Source organism: Gopherus evgoodei, chromosome 11 (assembly GCF_007399415.2).
Source record: "Gopherus evgoodei ecotype Sinaloan lineage chromosome 11, rGopEvg1_v1.p, whole genome shotgun sequence".
In the NCBI taxonomy this organism is placed as follows: domain Eukaryota; kingdom Metazoa; phylum Chordata; order Testudines; family Testudinidae; genus Gopherus; species Gopherus evgoodei.
In genome coordinates this window covers 6,422,959-6,436,037 of record NC_044332.1, presented here as the reverse complement: position 1 = coordinate 6,436,037, position 13,079 = coordinate 6,422,959, and the positions used below count along the sequence as shown (strand labels likewise).

General features: G+C 48.1%; 1 protein-coding gene across 7 annotated transcripts in view; it reads left to right on the top strand.

Annotated features, from left to right (window-relative positions):
- Positions 1-491: 491 nt before the first annotated feature.
- The window catches only part of COL6A3 (collagen type VI alpha 3 chain), a 114,725-nt gene continuing 102,137 nt past the window's right edge, over positions 492-13,079 (top strand). For 3 of the 7 annotated variants that reach the window (XM_030580389.1, XM_030580388.1, XM_030580385.1), the window contains exon 1: positions 493-1,055. The gene's annotated coding sequence lies outside the window, so the exon portion shown is untranslated. Of the gene's footprint in view, positions 1,056-13,079 lie in introns of all 7 variants that reach the window. The other 4 variants (XM_030580387.1, XM_030580390.1, XM_030580391.1 and 1 more) reach the window with 4 other exon arrangements.

The window sequence follows — 13,079 nt, the reverse complement described above, 5'->3', positions numbered from 1 at the left end:
GCTTTCAAGCTTACAAGGGCTCTTCTTCAGGGCTTGACTTTTTCACCAACAGAAATTGGTCCAATAAAAGATATTACTTTATCCATCTTGTCTCGCTAATCAAAATCCTTATCGTTTACAGTGACCTTATTTTTCAAACATTTGCAATATCACACAAAGACAACACTCACACATTGCTTGACGACAGATTAGACAGAGGAAAAGCCTAGGAAAGTGTGCGAAAAATCCCGCTAACGCTGTCCTGTTGCAACGTAGAAGCATATTGGAACATGCCACAAAGAGGGTTCTTTTTACAACCTCAGTTCTGCCTCTTGCCACTGTTTCTTTAATAACAAGAGATTCGGTATGGAACGCAGGGCTTGCTCCTATTTATTGCTCAGTCTACAACCCAGGGATGATTTTACTTGCTAGTAAAATGAAAAACCCCTTCCCCAGTTAAGGAGGAATTATTACAATAGACTGTGTGAGCCCTGTAATCCAAACAAGCAGATTTTTATTTCTAAATGTTGGAAAAGCAGACTGCATTTCCTGTTTTCTTCTTGCAGATACCCATGAAAAAAGGGGTCAAGTCAAACCCTGGCTAGCAGAGAAACAGAGCATGAAACAGCGATCCCAGTCTCAAGAGCCTCCCCACGCACAGTGACTCAGAAAGGTGATCGGAGAGGAGACAAACTTTATTTTGAAGAGCTGTGGGACAGAGGCAACGCTGGCTCTGTGACATCACCCCCGCAGAAGGGCCAGAAGAAACAACGTAATGCAAGTCTGGTTTTCATTTACAGTTTGGGTCACTCAATGAGGCGGCCTTGACTGTAACACTGGAGAACATCCAGTTTGGAGCTGCATCCTCTACCAAAGGCAGCTCCGTTTTCTGCTGCTCCGGCCTCACTGGAAAAACTGCAAGAGGATTTTTACCATTCACAGCCCCGCGCTCACTGTGGAGAATAAACAAACTCCAGGAAAGGGAGATTGAACGCCAAGGAGAAGAGATGAGTCCAATCTGCGAATAATTTGGTGTAAAAGGCCTGGGAATAAGTAATTCTTCACATTTATTTGGGGTAAGTGTTTCTTCCTCTACAGGAGCTCCGACAGCCAAGGGTTTATTAATGCTCTATATATCACAGCTGTACTGAGAGATTGTCTCCTGTGCTCTGAGTTTGCATGTGCTGATTTTGCAGATTTCAGGTGGTTTTAGCCAGAGCGTTATCTCCTAGTTATGAGATCAAGGAGCTAGATTCATCCAGGGTGTAATCGTTCTGAATCCTGCAGGATAAGGTGACCAGATGTCCGAGATTTATAGGAACAATCTCGATATTTGGGGCTTTGTCTTATACAGGCGCCTATTACCCCCCACTCCCTGTCCTGATTTTTCACCCTTGCTGTCTGGTCACCCTATTGCAGGGTAACATCCAGGCTGAGTTGGGTCCCATGCCAGAACCATTCAGGACTCTCTTCCTAGCTCTGCTGCCTCTTCCTGTAGCCAGACACAGCTACCTGAGCAATCCTGGAGCTGGAAGCCAGCAGCGCAGCGAAAGCTGAGAGCAGAACAGGAGCAATTTTAATTTTGTGGAAGGAGAGGGGAACTGAATATGGTCCAAAGCAATTAATAGCATTTTATTGACATTGCTGACCACCGAGGTCCTGGCTTTGCTGTTCTTACTGTTGTAAATGTTGCTGCAGCCCTGTCTAAGGAGCAGCATGAGAAGGGCAGTGGAAGGGGCCGGTGGCAGGGCCAGTGCCTGAGGGGGAACCTCAGGGAGGGGCTGGGATGGTGGCAGGTCCCGTGCCCGAGGGGTGGGTGGGGGCTGGGAAGGGGCGGTGGCAGGGCTGGTACCCAAGGAGGAGCCTCAGGAAGGGACCAGGGCAGGTCTAGGGTTTGAGGGGGAGCCTCAGGGAGGAGTCGACGCAGTGGCAGGGCCAGTGCCCGGCGGGGAGGAGGGGCCTGGAAAGGGGTAGTGGAGCCGGTGCCCAAGGGGGAATCTCAAAAAAGGATGGTGGCAGAGCCAGCACCCCAGGGGAGCCCCAGGGAAGGGTGGTGCCAGGGCCTGTGCCCGAGGAGGCCAGGGATGAACAGGGTGCCCCAGGGGGCCCCAGGGAAGAGACAGCATGTCCGAGGGGGGCCCCAGAGAAGGGCAGTACCAGGGCTGATGCCCAAGAGGCGGTCCCAGGGAAGGACAGCGTGCTTGAGGGGGTGGCCTAGGAAAGGAAAGTGGTGGAGCTGGCACCTGGGGGGAGGGTGGCTCTTGGGAGGAACAGTGTGCCCAAAGGGGAACCCTGGGGAATGGCGGTGGTGGGGCTGGCACACAAGTGGGGGCTCCAAGGAGGGACAATGTGCCCGAGGGGGGGCCTTGAGGAAGGGCGGTGGTGGGGCTGGCGCCCAAGGGGGTGGCTCTGGGGAGGGACAGTGTTCCCAAGGTGCGACCCTGGGGAAGGGCAGTGGTGGGGCTGGCACGCAAGGGGGGGCCCAGAGGAGGGACAATGTGCCAGAGGGGGGGCCTTGAGGAAGGGCAGTGGTGGGGCTGGTGCCCAAGGGGGTGGCTCCGGGGAGGGACAGTGTGCCCGAAGGGGGGCCCTAGGGAAGGGCGGTGGTGGGGCTGGTGTGCAAGGGGAGGCCCCGAGGAGGGACAGTGTTCCCAAGGTGGGGCCCTGGGGAAGGGCGGTGGCAGGGCTGGCACCCGAGGGGGTGGCTCCGGGAGGGCCGGCGTCCGAGGGGGATGGCTCCAGGGAGGGACAGCGTGCCCAAGGGCGAGGCCCCGGGGAGGGCAGTGGCAGGATGCTAGTAGGGTCTGTGCCACAGCCTTTGGCTGAGCGAGGGGGTGGGCGGCTGTCGGTTGTGCTGTCCTCCCCGGGCTGCAAACGTCCTGGCTTGTCCTACTCGGAATGACTGGTGCTGTTGGAGTGAGGGGGATGGTGGGAGAGCCAGGCTGACACTGGCACGTTCCCGGTGGATCTGGCTCAGCTCTGTGTGGAGAGGCTGCAGGGAGTGGGGAGATCAGGTGGGCCAGCCCACGTCGGTCCAGCCATTGGGCATGTCTGCAGCAGGAGTGCTTTTGCCTGAGGTGTTTTATTGCAATTACCTCTGAACCAGTCCCCACGGTGGGGCACACTGCCCAGTGGCAGGACACACCCTATGTCTGCACAGGAAATAGCCCTTTACTCCTTTCCTTCCACATCTTTTTTTGGCCCCCTCCAGAATGAAAAGGAAACCAACAACTCTGAGCTCTGCTCACTGCAGAGTGGGTGCTAGGGTGGGCGCTAGGGCTCTGCTAGTCCTGCCCAGCCACAGTCTCTCCCAGATCCACCCTGCCTGGCTACTGGCCTGCCCCCAACCACCCATCCACTGTCACGCCCAGATCTGCCCCCTGCCACCCACAGCCCTCACTCAGCTGCTGGACATTTCATTGCATTAGGTGACTTCTTGGAAAAGCCTCTGGGTCCCTAGTAATTTCCCGGAAGGTGAGAGGTGGCAGCTCCGTCAGTTTCCCGTGCCGTGTATTTGGTGCAGGTGGGGTGGGTGGGAGTGAGTAGTGGTGAGAATGGGAAGTGGTGGCCAGTGTCATTTCCTTACGGGGCAGTGGAGAAGTGGGGTTTTCCATGATCTGTCCCAGGTGCTGTGCATAGCCAGCGATTCACTCTGCAAGCTGGACCCTGGCTGTGGGCAGGGGTGTGTGCAATAGCCAGGCTCCCCGGGGGCAAGGTGTGTTATGGAGATGCTAATCACCTGCTCTATCTAATTGCCCTGCTGGCTGAGTCCCCACCCTGCCACTTCTGTCCACACAGAGTTGTCTCCCTAGAGGGACTGATGCATGAGAGAGGTAGGAGGGGACCAAGTGATCTCAGCAAGGCCGATTCTGCTACTCATGTGCACGCTGAGTGGCACCTTCCCCCTGCAGTGCTCCTGTGGAACCCAGTGGGGCTACACACAAAGGAGAGGTGGCACAATCTGGTCCTTTATATGCAATGCCCTGGAAGACTATGCCTGTACTGCGGCGAGAGGGAACGGCCTGGTCTTTGTGTATACAATTGTCAATGAGAGAGACAGAGATGCCCTCCCAGGGAAACCCTGAGACTTTTATTACCGGCTGGGGCCACAAAAAATGTAGCTGGGCGTCTGCTCTTGGGGGATTTTTGCTCTGACTCAGCTCCTGCACATTTGCTCTAGCAACACGCCCCTCCTAACCAGAGCCCTTGGTGAGAAAAATGTTCCTGGCCCCAGCTGCTTCCTGACCAGACATCTGGGCCAAGATTGCTCCTGCCCCAACTCCGGCTGGCTAAAGTCAGCTTCATTCCAGTGCGACACTTCTGAGAGGGGAAGCTCTCCACTTATTTGTGGCTCTTCCCCTGTGGTAGCTAAAGCAGGATCTCTGGGGTCTGTCAGTTTTAATCCCATGTCTTTGCCCCCCCCCATCTGATAGTTTAATCCCACTATTTGCTACTGCACTGCAGCAGGCATTTCAGAGAAAGCCTGTCATCAGAGCACCTCACATTTTAAAACCCGTTTAGCTCAACACCATGCTTATGATGTAGGGCCATACACTTGTGCCCACTTTGCAGGTGGGGAGCTAAGGAACACAGAGGATAAATGACTTGCTCAAGGTCACCCAGGAAGCCAGTAGCAGAGCAAGGAATTGAACCTGGGTCTTCTGAGTCCCAGGCAAGCCCACTAACTACTTGGACTATCCCTCCTCAGCCAGCCTCCTGGCTGAATGGCACTGCCACCAGTCCCCATGGTTGAGATAATTTCACTCCCTTTCCCACCATTTCTTCAGAATACAATGGAGACATTCACGAAGCGCCCCTTGAGGAGAACAAAGGAGGGGTGACTGACAGCGGATTGCGCTGTGATGGACAACGCATATGACTCCCTACATCCATGAAGCAGAACTGCCATCCAATCATGTTCTCCCCCCGGATTAAGCCTTGTAGATCCATGGCTTTTGTGGGATGAGATTTTCAGGCTGAAAACTAGGGCTCTGATCCTGCTACCACTGATCTCAAAGACTATTCTTTCCCTGATTTCAGTATCATCAGAACTGGTCCCTGGGAGTAGATATGTATTCCCACGTGACAGATTAAAAACATCCTTCACTTACTTCTTACTTTGCACTAATGATTTTGCTCTTATAATTCAGGTTTATGATCTTGACACGTGTGAAATACCTAAGGGGGGGTGAGGGAGGTATCATCAGCACCTTCGGTGAAGATATTTGCCTGAGGTTACCATTTTCCTCTTGTTTGTCAGGCTGGGATTTCATTCTATCCATCTGATCCTGGTCACATTCAGTATGAATTGTAAACCTGGCTTACAATTTTTCTCTCTGCCTCTCAGTTAAGTGCATTAAATGTAGTTTGTCTCTCGATGGTCTTTTGTGCCAGTTTTCTCCTGTGAATCAGATGTCAAGCACTGGTGTTCCACACGTCCATCACTTTTTCCGCATTTTAACGATCCGTGTTCTATATTAAGAAACCGAGCAGCGTGTGTGGAGGGGACCTGGTAGAGTAGGTTCCTACGTATAAAGAGTCATTGATTCCTGAGGGAGTTTCCTTGTTTCTTCAGCAAATACTCCCTTTCCTCTTACTAACTGCTCTGGTTCAGTCCCAGATATAAGAAGTAGAAAATAACCAGATTTTAAGCCAACAAGAGGATTTTAGAGAGAAAAATCCCTTGCAGTTCAGTATGAATTAACCACCAACCCTTCTCTCTCCTTTCCTCTCCCTTCCTTGACATACTTGCATTTTCCCTGATGTCGGCACAAGAGGGCTGGGAAATCTGCTCCAGAGGAACCGCCTTTGAGACAGAAGGGTGTGGTATGTGGTCTTCAGTTAGGGGAGTAAGAAGAGACGCTGTAGAACTAAAATGTTTGCATTGTATGGGCTCTGTTGAATGGAGAGTCTCCAAGAACTTTACTGTGGAGCCTTACCCCGTGCCTCAGAGACCTGACCCAACTGCCAATGAAGTCAGCAGAAAAACTCCCAGCAGGGGGCAGATCAGGCACAAGGAGAATAGGCAAAGTTAAGGAATAAAATAAGTCAACACACAATGTGACATAATTGAGATGAGCTGCTACAGCGGCTGTTCCTAACTTGTGTGCTCATTCCGTTTTCCTCTAGGGATGCATGAAACAGCTGATGGATTGCATAATAAGGCTGGGGAAGTTTACCAAGTGGGGCTCACAGAGCGCATAGATCCAGCTACTACATTTCTCATGAGAGATCACTACTGACTTTAGTTAGTGGTTAGGTAGATCAGGAATGAATCACTCCCCTTCATATTTCTATACATCTGAAGTGGATTTGGAGGCAAAGGGCATTTTTTTCGTTCAAATGCACATATGCAACTACCATCAGAGTTAGCACAAGTGAGAGCTACCCAGGTACAATGTGAGAAGAACATATCCCAAAACGTGAAACCCAGCCTTCAGCAAAACAGGAGAGCTAAGAAAAATTGGGTTGCAATGGCAAGGTTTTCAGATGTTCTAAACCTTTTGTTTTTTGCTTAGTCCAAGTCTAACTTGCCGTCTTTGGGAGAGGACATCATCCTAATAAAACCTTCACTTTTCAAGTGTCATCAGTTTTCAATATCAGTAAGCAGCTCTGCTATTAAACACTGTTTGGGCCAGTCTTCAACTGATGTGAATTGCTGCAGCTCCACTGAACTCAGTGGTGTGCCATGTCAGCTGAGGATGCATAGGAACTCTCAGTGCTCTACAGAAGAAGCCTGACCTTGTTTGGTGATGGTGTTGCTTGCCACAATATGACCAATGGGTAAGATTTTCAAAAGTGCGTAAGTGATTTAAGAATCTAAGTGCCATTTTCAAAGGCGACATAATCTCGTGAGTCCCAGATCTTCAAAGGGGTTCAGGCTCCTAATTTCCAAGAAGTTCAGCACCTGAATACTTTTGAAGACCTGGCCCTCACAAGCCTATGTCTCACTGAAAACCAGTGGGACTTACGCATCTAAGTGTCTAAGTCATTTCTGAAAATTAGATTTAGTCTCCTAAGTCTCTTAGGAATTTTTGAAAATGTTACCCTGTACGATATGAAGAGAACAGATGAGAAAGGCACAAAATTAGAGCCTTCAGCAAGAATCTCTTATTAGCAAAGGTTATTCTGTATCATTTGTTTCTGTTTTCAGGCATCTGGCAGCATTCAGTATAGCAGATGCCGTCACCACTTGATTTCAGGGAGTATGCTATATAACAAGAAACATCTGAGTCTCCTGCAGGTATGTCAGGCTAAAGATTCAGTCAGGGAGACTTGTAGAACAAACAGCTTTCTGCAGAATTGCTTAGACCTCCAGCTGTCAAACATTTAACATTGATTAACGTTGGGGGCCATGATTTTGACTCTGGGGTATGGTCCTCTGCAGTCTTCCAGATAACTTCAGAACTGGAATTTATTGAACAGCAGCTGTAGATGATTCAGGTCTCAGAGGACAAAGTTCCAGGAAATCAGTAACTGACTAGGAGACTTCTGAGGTAAGTATTTAGCTGGCCAATGTGGGGATGGACACTTAAAACTCATCTGACTTAAAATACAGAGTAAACAAACAATATGGCCGCTGGGGCCGTGGTTCCCTGGCTTTCTGACAGCCACTCGGCATGGCTGAGTTCTGCATTGTAGTCAGCTCTACCAGAAACAGATCATTAGTTGTTCTGTGCTGTGTCTCAGATTTCCGAAAGCAGCGGTTGTGGGTAGTGCAAACGCAAGAGTCGCTCCCTCTGTTTTGAAATGGTCAGAAACTGAGTGAGGGCAAATTTGGTTTTTTTTGGTTCGTTAGGATCAGATTTTTAAAGAGGCAGAAGGAAGTTCTGTCTTTGTGGCCTCCCTCCATTACCAGAGTATCTGAGCACCTCACAATATTTATTGCATTGATCCTCATAACGCCACTGGGAGGCAAGGCAGTGCTATTGTTCCCATTATACCGATGGGGCGCTGAGACAAGTAGACATTTCTGAATTGTAAAGAAAGGGCCCCTGTCTGGGGATTCCATAGCAGTCTGAGAATGCAAAGCCCTGCTTTAATGTTGTGGTTAGTCTTTTCTCTCTGGACATGCTAAGAGAAGGAGGAAACAATTTTGAGACTCCAAAAGGGTTTTGTTTCTTTGCTTCCTTTCACAGTTGAGATTCCTTAGTCCCAAATTTCTTAGCAGCCAATTTTACTTCTTGAAAAATGGGCCAAATTCAGTTCCCCGTACTCCCATAAGCAGTCCCGTTGATTTAACAGGATTTCTCTTTGGTAGGGGTTGGATGGGTAAAAGGAGCTGCCAATGTGAGACCCTGACTCAGCAATGCAGTTGCATTCCTTGGTGCTGCTGCAAACCATCTGCAGAAAAAATTGGTCATGTTTAGGTGAAGTCAAATTCCACCCATGTTAGAAATGCTTTTTATGGGCCAGTGACTTTTCATTTTTCTCTGATGATGTAGAAGTGCCAGATGCCATAAGGGCTGAGGAGAATTAACACAGAACTTGAATACGTACATGACATTTAACATCACCTTTTTAAACAACTGCATTTAGAGGAGGAGTTGGGTTCTTTAACACTGAATTTTAATCCCAGTTCAACCGCCAACTTGCTCTTTGACCATGGGCATTTAATTATTCTGTGCCTCAATTTCCCCTGACCAGTTTACCCATTTGCAGTCTGGAGCTCATTGAGTTTACCTAATGCAAGGGTATTGTGAGGATTCACTAATACTTGTAAATTGCTTTGAATATGACAACTATTATACTAGCAATAAATATCGTGAGTATGAAACTCACGTTGACTTTCCCCAATACTTGAGAGAACACTGTACATTCTGCTGCATATGCTGAAGAAATGTTAATCAAGGACTCCAGCAGATGGCAGCAAAAAGGAGATTACGAAACATGTCTCTTGGCAACCGGGAGACCGTTGTGACTCACACCAGAAAGAATCATATGAAGTTCAGCCAAAGCTGAGAGCTGAAGAGATAAGCATGAATGTCCTCGCTACATTAGCCTTTTTCAGTTGGTACCCTGGGACGATTGGACATTGATAACTCATGTATCAAAAAAAAATTTCTTCAGAAGTAGATCAGCAGCAGCCAGATTTACTCTCACTTTCCTGTTAGTAAGTTAGAATAGCTAAGAAGAGATGGAATTGCCTGGTTTTCTAAGACACTTAAGTCAGTTGGGCTGATTTACCCCTTTTCGTTCCTATCTGGCAAGTCTAGAAAGGGGATTTTTGTTTTGCTTGTGCTTCAGTCATGGCTTTGCCACAAGCCTTGAGCTAGGCCCAGTGTGTAGTTGCTCTGCCCAGAGGACAGAGTCATTCTCTGGGCCCTGGTTCTCCTTCAGAGAAGAAGCAATCTATGCCAACCTGGCCTCGCCCACTTCCTCAGGTGCCAAGGCTCAGTGTATTTGGGAGGTGGGGCCAAGGATAAACCCACTCCCCACCCTTTGCTGCTCATTCCCCCTCCAGATGCACGAGAGGAGGAGTAGCAGCCCCACGGAGGCTGCTCTTATTCCACACAGCTACCCTTGAAGTGGGTACCCAATGGAGAGGAGTAAGATCCTCCACCCCTGTCTCCCTGACCCTTAATTCATTTAAAAATACAAATGCTTGAGTTGTTTCTGCACACACTAAGTGGAGTTATATTCTCAGAAAGAGAAACAGCCTCTGAGTGTATCTCAGAAAATACTCTGACAAGGCCTCAATTATGATTCAGGGTATGGAATGGCTTTCAGACAAGGAGATACTAGGACTGTTTAGCTCAGGGAAGAGACCACTAAAGGAGGGGTATGATAGAGGTCTGTAAAATCATTAATCAAGTAGAAATAGTGAATAGAGGAGTGTTATTTACCCCTTTCACACCATTCAGAAACTAAGGGTCACCTGATGAAATTAATATGCAGCAGATGTGGAAGTACTTTTGCACGCCGCGCACAATTAACCCGTGGAACTGAATGCCATGAGATGTTGTTATGGCCAAAAGCATAAATGGGTTCAAAAAAGAACTACATAAATTCACGTAGGATAGGTCCATCAATGGCTATTAGCCATCATGGTCAGCCAAGCAACCCTATGCTCAGGGCAACCCTAAATTTCTGGCTGCCAGAAACCAGGAAGGGAAGACGTGGTAGATCACTCCAAGGTACCTGTTCTGTGCACTCCCCTGAAGCTCTGGTCTCAGCCACTGTCAGAGACAGGAGACTGGGCTAGATGGACCATTGATCTGACCCAGAAGGCAACTCTTACTTTCTTATATTAGTTAAGTGTGAATAAAATATAGGTACAAAATGGATTGGCAAACAGACCTCTCACTGTTCTGCTCAGGTTCTGATCCTCTGGTATCTCAGTGCTACTGCTATTGCCAAATTGCAGGCAGGATAATGCCATCTTGACACCAAATGAAATGTTTTTAAAGTCACTGAAGCATGACTTAGAAAGTAACATTGCTACAGTACGTTACAGCTAAGATCTTCAATGTCCCCCTAGTGATTTGAACACCCACTGAACATTAAACTGAACGGGAAATGAGCCCCTAAATCCCACAGGAAACTTTGAAATTCTCAGCTTCTCTCTCTCTCTTTCTTTCTCTAATATCACATGTACTTCCATCCCCTGGAAAAAATGTAGTGGGGTGGAGGGGGAAACCTACTTTGATAGTTCAGTGGTTTCTGAATGCTGCAAGCCCTACTGAAGAATTCCATCGTGTGATGAGCTGCTGATCAGTAGGGCCCTTCGGCTTAGGTTGAAGACACATGGACCCATGGCTAAAAACTGGCCATCCCATCTAGCTGCATGCCTCCCAAAGGCCTCTGGGCTGCTTTGGACTGCCCTGGGTGCCTGCCTGGCCTGCTGCCAGTGGCTCCCCACCCAAAACGTGCAGGAATTTGGTCCCTCACCCCGATGGGATTGGCTGTCTGCATAGAGCAAGTTAATGCTGGTGGATTAACTTATGTTGGACTTTTCCTTGCCTCATGCACTCATTTTGGGAGGGCTGAAGGTGCTAACTCTGATCAGCCTATAGATCCCTCCTGCTAACACTGGGATCACAACTGACAGACATGCCACTCTGCCATTGTCTACTCCAGCCTGCCACCTCTACTGGCTCCGTAACCCACAGCGGGTGTGTTTAATGCTTGTACTAAGTAGATCACCTCTATTCCCTATTACTTATCCCTCTTTGCTTTGGGAGCACTGCATGTAGATCCATGCTTCCTGTCTCCCTCAGCCGCTGCCCATGGCCTCCCAAGGCTGAACAGAGCCCAGAGGAAGCTGCACAATGAGAGAGGGAATCTAATGAGCCACCATGACTCCATGCTTTTGGGATGGCTACCATCTTGGCTGGCATATCAGGTATTGAACCATGGCCCTCCAGAGCTAAAAAGCGCGAGCGGCTACAACTTGAGCTAAAAAGCAACAAGGAGTCCTGTGGCACCTTATAAACTAATAGACGTATTGGAGCATGAGCTTTCATGGGTGAATACCCATTTTGTCAGATGCAACTTTGTCATGCATCTGATGAAGTGGGTATTCACCCACGAAAGCTCATGCTCCAATACGTCTGTTAGTCAATAAGGTGCCACAGGATTCTTTGCTGCTTTTACAGATCCAGACTAACATGGCTACCCCTCTGATACTTGAGTTCAAGCATTCAGACTGCAGCTGCGGCTCATATCCTCCGTGGACAGGGCCCAGAAAGGGACCTGTAACACACACTCACTAATGTCTTACAGACCTCAGCCCCTTCGCCCTATGGAGAATGTCATACGGACATGGGCCTAAATCTGCCTTCCGTCCATGAAATGAAACGTACCTCACTTGCACATTAGAGATTATCGGCACAAAAGCAATGCATGCATTTGTTTAATGTAATACTCAGATACAGTCCTGGATCTCAACAGAAGATTTGTACCCCTTGATCTGTGTTCTTTTGAGGCAATGCATTACGTGGATTGCTAACTGCATACGCCTAGTAAGCACCAAAAAATGCCTGCAAGAGAAAGGAGAGACTTCATCCCCTTATTTGTATAATTATAGCTCTGTAGATAGGTTTTGCGTTTTGCTAGCCAGGAGCTCTGAAGTAGAGTATTCTGCCCGGGCACCTCCAGCCCCCACCATGCCCCTGCACTGCGGGAACTAGCATAGAACTCTCTGTGCATCAGCTGAAAGTTATCCAGTGGTGGGGGAACAGTGAGTTGCCACTTTAGAGCAATGCCATGGGTCCCTAGCACAGGTAAATACATCTCCTCCATGAGTTGAAGCTTGTGATGTTTCCAGTCATCTCAGCCCAGGGGGCAGCAGGTTGGGAACATTCCGACATATCTCCGTTTGCTGGCTCTGAACAGTCCATTGCTACATCTCCTGTCCACAGCTGACGTTGGTGCCATTATGATTCTATTCCCTTCCCTCTGCAGCTTCAGTGCCATTTTGGGTGTCTCTTTGGCGTCCAGATTTCACAAATAAATCCCTATCTATTGCTCATTCTGAAAAAACTGTATAGCTGGATATTTGAATTTAATGGGAATATTGAAGCCACATTGTAATTATTCCCCTTGGACACAAACACACACACTGGAGTCATATCCACACACCCCCTTCCCCTCAAAACCAGTCGGGCCAGATGAGACATGTGCAGTGAATCAGAGTGATATGAAACAGCTGGACGAAGTTTTTCCTGCCTTTCATGTTCAGATCTTTTAGCTCTCATCATCCGCTTTGCACGTCTTTATTTTTAAAACGAGGCTCTAGTGAAAAAACAAATAAAAAATGATTTTAGAAAGTCAGTTTTAAACATCCACTAGAAATACAAAGTTATGTACAATGTCAAACTTTACACACACAAGGCAGAAAATAGCTCCTGAGAAAATATTTAAGGAAATCACTTTACTACGTTAGTAGTAAAAATGATTGCCTTTTGAAAGGGTTATTACTAACAGATGGATATTATTTGACGCAATAGAGTACATACGTTGTCTTAAGGGGTCAGTACATACTATATACATACACTGTAGCCAGATATGGTATTTGGAAATTTCAGTTTTATGTGACTGAATCTTTCCACACATAAACTATTAGTGAAATTGTTCTGCAATCTTTGTATGAATTCTAA